Raw genomic sequence first — 6,747 nt, 5'->3', positions numbered from 1 at the left:
AGGGAGAAAAGTGCAACAATAAATGAATGGAAATCTAAAGTCTCTGTAAACATTCGTTAAAATTAATAATAAAAAAAAATTATTGGCAGGCTGTGGAAGTTGTGGCAGCCTATGTCTTTGTCTGTGCTTGGGTGCCAAATTTTTTAAAATCACTTCATAAAGCCTATTCTCTCTAAATGAGTTTGAATCCGATTTCTTTTTTTTTTCAAACTGGTTTACTTACAAAGTTCATAAAATTCGTATACCGAATCTTTCCCTTTTGTTTACCCATCCCTCCATCTACCATCAAATGGTGTGACCCTATGATTAAACCCCTTCTCCTCCCCTCCTCGGATCCTTGCACTCGTTCTACCATAATGGTATTACCCAGTGTTTGTCCTCATGAGACTGAGTTAATTCACTCAGCACAATACTCTCCAGTCCTTCCCATGTTAAGTAGTAATTTACAAAATCGTTGCTCCTGCATGTTGCGTAGTATTCCATTGTGTAAATGTACCACAATTTCTCAAACCATTCCAATGTGGTTGGGCATTTGGGCTATTTCCATGTTCTTACAATGGTGAATAATGCTGCTATGTACATTGGTGTACAAATCTCTGTTGTACCTCAGTTCTCATTTTCTCAGGGTATATTCCAAGCAAAAGTTGAACTTAGAAATTCCATATGGATCAGATTTCTTGAGTAATTCATTGGCAAACTCAGATGGGAAAAAGTGGCCAGAAGGCACATTTCCCAGCTCAGAAAATAACCCTGGTCAAGGGATCGTACTGACTTGCCAATTGCTGAGAGGAGCCAAGACAATGCCCTGGGTACAGCATTTTTCACAGTGTCTAATGAATTAGAAATTAAAAACCAATGGACTTAAAATTAGAAATACATAATCCATAATCACTGTGAGAGATTTTAAATGGTTTGTTTAAGAAAACAGTAAGGACATAGAAGATGTGAACAATATGATTAATGAATTTCATCTAATTTGTGTTTATATAGGAAATAATAGCCAACAAACAATTTATGATTATTTAAAGCATATGAGTCTATTTACACAAAATTCAAAGACAGAAGAAAATATTTAAATATGCATAAATAAATGGTAAAACTGTTAAGAAAACCAGGAAAATCACTACTATAAATACCAGGAGAATGGTTAGTTAATGGAGTGGTAGGAGGAGAGTAAAATGATAATCTGGAAGGAACCAAGAGAACTTTTTGGCTTGTCAATGTTCTAATTTTTTTTTTAAATCTCAGCTCTGGAAATTTAATGGTAAGGATCTGTGTTGCAGTCCCAAAGGCATACAGTTCAAACTCACCAGTCGCTCTATGGGAGAGGTATAGGCAGTTTTCCTCCTCCCAAACGATTTAGTGCCTCTGAAAACAACTGAAGAATCAGCTATGATTCAGTTGCAACTCTATGGCACACAACAACAATAACAATAGTAGTTTTCATAGTTGTTGACAATTATTTCTCAGATTGAAAAATTACTTTGTATTCATTTTATATACATATATAAAATTACTGTTTACTGAGTTCTGGTGGGGCTAGTCCACAGGGTATTGTGCTTTTAATCCAAAGGCTACACCTCTCTGGCTGTTTGAATCCACCAACAACACAACAGGAGAAAAATGAGCAATCTCCTCTCACAAGATTTACAGCCTCAGAAACTCAATGGAGAGCTAGAGATTAGTTGATTCCAACTCGACAGCAGTGATCTCATGTTTTGTTGAGCTATACTTTAAGAAGAGGAGGAGAGATTGATGCTAAGAAAATTATTTGCTGAATATGGAACTGGGACTAAACACTAGACATTCTGATTCCCCAAAATCCTTCTCTCTGATTCCTCGAATTCAAATCATAAACATCTTCCCCTTATAAGAAATTATCTTTTAAAAGCCTCTATGAGTTATTTTGCAAAGTAACCACATGAAAAATATTTTTTCCCTTCTTTATGTTACTTGAAACAATTATTGCAATTCCTAGTACAACTACAACAGCTTCAGTCTAGGCACCCAAGAGCAAATTGTGTGAAGGCAATTAACTAACTTTCAATTCTAAACTGTTGCCCTTTTCCTGTAATAAATGTCAAATTCGTTCTATTCCCCAGACTCATCTCCACTCACAAAACCAAAGTATTCTATTAAAACAAGGTCAAATAGCCTAGCCAGTGGAAAAGCTGATTAAAGTTGGCCTTTTAACTGCAGATTAATGACTACATTAAAGACCTATAAAGAGTTAAAATAATCTAGGAGCGTAAAATCAGTCTGAGAGGCAGAAAATTATTGGAGCAGAAGGTTAGGATTTTCCATCTCTCTGGAGAGCATGACACTACAACATGATAGAGCCAACTGCATGAATAGGCTGCTTGTCAAATTACACTGAATAATTGCATCTGGTAGACATTAAAAATAGTTTATATATTTACCAAATAATCATTGCACTTACTGTTAGTGCATATGTGATGATTCTTTCTTGAATCATGTAAATATAAACCTATACATTTCTAAATGTTTTTTCTTTAATAGATTATTTTGGCAAACAAACCACTGATCATTTTTGCTGTTATCGTTATGTGCCATCAAGTCACTGCAACTCATAGTGGACCTATGTACAACAGTTCTGAAGTCTGTCCTGTCCTGAGCCAATCTCACTGACTCCAAAGCTATAAATCACCAAAGAAGAGATTGCCCATCTTTCTCCAATGGAGCGCCTAGTGGATTTGAGCTGCCCACCTTTAATTTGGCAGTGCAACTCCCTACAGACTAGGCCATCCGAGTTCCCTTTGTTGTTGTTGTTGTGTGCTGTTAAGTTGAGACCAACGTATAACTGACCTTCCAGTGGACTTTCAGAGGCAGCAAATCACATGGACAAAGATTGCTCATCCTTATCCTGTGGAGCAACTGATGGGTTTTAATCACATGCCTTTCAAATTGATTGCAGCACAGCTTCGTACCACCAGGCCAGTCCTTATAACGTTTATACCCTCATTAGCGACACATAAGTGTATCTGTTGCCCTATGGGATAGGGCAGGGCTCAGATCCATTGTTCATAGGATAGCTAGGAGTTGTAAGCAACTCAATGGCTCTTAACTATACACACATACTAGTGGCCTCAGGAGTAAGAAGCTTTGCTCCCAACCCAAAGGCACATGGTTCAAATCCACTAGCTGCTCAGTGGAGAAAAAGAGGTAATGTCTTCTCACACTATTTAACCCCTCAAAAACTCTCTGGATGGTCCACTATGAGTCAGTTCCAACTATATGTCACTAACAACAACAATAACATATGTACAAATTTTGTAAGTATAAACAACATTGGTTTTGGTTAATGGTGCAACATGCTGCAGACTATGTTATCAGAGCTCTTAATATTTCAGGTAAATATTTTTGACTCATTTAATGACTAAATGAATTAATGAGAAAAATCATAGTGTGTATTAATAGACATTTAGGGACAAATGATAGATCTGGAAACTTACTGCCTCTATAGCTATGAAAGAGCTATAATAAAATATCAATTTGATAAGATATAGACTTGAGATACTTAATGAAAAATTTTAGAAATATTAATTTGAAAGATTAGTATCAAGTGAGTGGCTTTATCCTACAGAATTGTCCCTGGGTGGTACAAAAGATGAACAAACACGGAGACAAACTAAAATTTACAAATTGAAGTCCATCTGCTGATTCCTCACAAGAAAGGCCCGGTGATTGACTTCTGAAAATCAGCCATTGGAAAACTTCTGCCTTGACACACGCGAGGCAGTTCCAGGAGTCAGAGTTGATAGCAACTTGAGCTTTGGCTTAATGTCAACTAAAATCCACAATATCTTTGATAACATGAAAAAATATGGACAACATGCTCAATTATACTCTTGCCCCTTGGCGTGTGCACAATAGCTTCATACCTTCCCCCAAATACACTCACTGGCCATTGGATGCATTGTGTATAGCTTCTCCTGGTCCACTCAGAAATTTTTACAGCAAACATTTTCTAAAATACTTAAATTATATGGTAGTTTAAGGAGAAGTAGATATGAAAGAGGAAAAAATGTCAAGAGTAGAATTTTTATAAAAGAAGAATCAAAGAACCAATAATTCATATACAAAAATAAGGATAGAAGAAATTAAGGAAATGATAGTGTCATTAAAAAAGCTGGAAGTAAAAAAAGCTGCTAGATTTATAATAAAGAAGATATGCTTATTTTTACGTATGTTGATCATGAAGTTATTATAAGACATTCAAAATTAAAAATACAGCAGACATTAAGGATTATCGGATGAAGCCCAAATAAGAAATGGATTCTGACTTCTATATAAGGATCTAGTAAAAATTCTCAGAAAATTTTCAAATTGCTATAAATAGAATTCATCCCTAAGATCTAAGGGACCAATAAAGTTTTCATTATTGGTAAGTTTGAGTGTTTCAAAGTAATAGAACCCTTATGTTAGATCAAGGATTTACCTATATATGTTAATTTTATACTCTTCATTTTTTAAGTCAGCTTTTATTATTGATACTATCAACAGCTATTGCTCATAAATCAACAACCACTTTTGTTCTGTTACATGCATTTTTTGTATTGAAACTAAACATCTTGCTATGGTTCAGAAACCTTTAAGCTTTAGGTCCTTATCATGGATAAATTTAGAATATAAAAAATAAGTCCCCTAGTTAAAAGCAGCTTAGCTAGGAAGCTATTTGTATATAGACAATCTTCTTTTCGAATTGCTCTATTTATCTCCTTACAAAACAACAGATCATGGTGTCCAATTAACTGAAGTGCTTTCATTTAGCTCAATAGATGATTAAAAAATTTTTTTAAAGTAATGGTAGTCCGTAATTGGACTCAAATAGTGTAGCAGGCTAATAAACTCTGTAAAAGAATGAGGAAACTGCACACAGCCACCCCATCCGTATTCACATAACAAATCCATCACAACCTGATTACTGTTTATAAAATACGAACATAAGGATTTTTTTCAAAACATTTATTCTATTAGTCACAGTCTAAACCAATATAGCATTCATTAGTCACAGATGCCACTAGTTATTAACAATTTCCTGAAGGCATTTTTACCCTTAATATCTGTTACATTTGCTACTCATGCATTTTAATTATAAATTAAAAGCAATGCAAATATTATAATCAAGGAAACAGAGAGTATTTCAACTAACTGAAAGACTGTATTTAAAATCACTTTAGTTTTAGAAATTCTGCATGTCAGCTGAGTTGCATAACATCTAGTCTCATTACACCTGCAGGCGATTGGGGGGGGAATCTAAATGCACTAAATTTGTCATCACCCAAAATCACACTGGCAAATATTGTAAATAGTGCTATACATATTTTATGATGAAAGCCTCTGCATATCAGTTAATAAAAATCCATTTTGTAAGATCATTAAATATTCAGTATAATCAACAAAAGAGAAAAAAATAAGCACATGCAGAAGTTTTCTTTGAAAATGTTTTCTTTTTAATGGAATGCTTGTTTTTGTAATGCTTCAGAAATTAAAAGAACATCAAATCAGCATGTTCATCCATTTTGGAAATGATGTGGTCTTTGGTAAATATTTAAAGAACATTATTTCTTTAATGATTATTAGTAATATCAAAAGTAATTTAAAACATTTTCTATGACCACATTAACTGCCATCTACCTAAATCCCTTTCCTTGACTGCCCTTTCTATTGTCTGGAACAGGACGTCCTCTCTTTCTAAATCTGCTTGGTCGATTTCTCATCCTTCAGTAGTCATCAGGGACGTTAATGCCCCAATAGAACACTTCCCTCTGTGTAACGTTTCACTAACATCTAGATAGACTCAGTCACCTCCTTTTCTATGCTACTATATCAATGCTTATATAATCCCATCATAATTTTTTTTATTATTTCTGAATCTTTCTCTCATGGCTATGAGGGCCACTGAGGTAGGAGCCACATCCCAATCATGTCAACAAAGCAGTTTTGTTATTGCTGTTGTTATGCCTTTGAGATGATTTCCAACTCATGAAAATTGCAGATGATGAACAAAACTGCCCCCTAGGGTTTCCTAGGCTCTAATTAGTCTTTATGGAGACAGATAACCAAATCTTTCTCCTGCTGATAGGTTCAAACTGCCAATCTTTCAGTTAACAGCCAAGCATTTACCTATTGTACCACAAGTGCTTGTGTTGGTAGTAGCCATCAAATCATTTCCCACTCAGAAACATTTCCCAGTCTTGCACTACCTGCACAAACAATGGCTATATTTGGGCCTATTATTACAGCCACCAAGTAAATCCACCTCACTGAAGGTGTGTCCCTTTTTCACTAATCCTTTCTTTACCAAACACGATGTTCTTCTTTAAGAACTGATCTTGCCTGCACACATGTCCAGACATGTTGGACAAAGTCTTACCACCCTAGATTCTAAAGAGCATTCTGACTGTTCTGTTTTTTGGTTTGTTTTTTTTTTAGTTCTGTTTGTTTTTTTGAAACGCTAATTTTTCTGGTCCCTTTTTGATTACTGTATCTTCAAATTCCAATATGGCTATTTAAATCATTACTAAACTTTAAAAAAAAATTCATATTGTGTTTCATACAATCATGCTCATATGTTAATGTCCTATAAAACTAATAACCTTTGATCTATGCTCACTATTGTACCATCTTTTCAGATCCCCATTGAATCTTTCCTGATTCCTTTATTTTCTTTTTTTTATTATTATTAATTTTAATAAACATTTACAGAGGTTTTGGATTTCCATT

This window comes from Elephantulus edwardii, unplaced genomic scaffold (assembly GCF_000299155.1).
Source record: "Elephantulus edwardii isolate Elephantulus edwardi_28Jun2011 unplaced genomic scaffold, EleEdw1.0 scaffold00008, whole genome shotgun sequence".
Classification (NCBI taxonomy): Eukaryota; Metazoa; Chordata; class Mammalia; order Macroscelidea; family Macroscelididae; genus Elephantulus; species Elephantulus edwardii.
Note: the sequence above shows the minus strand (reverse complement) of the source record.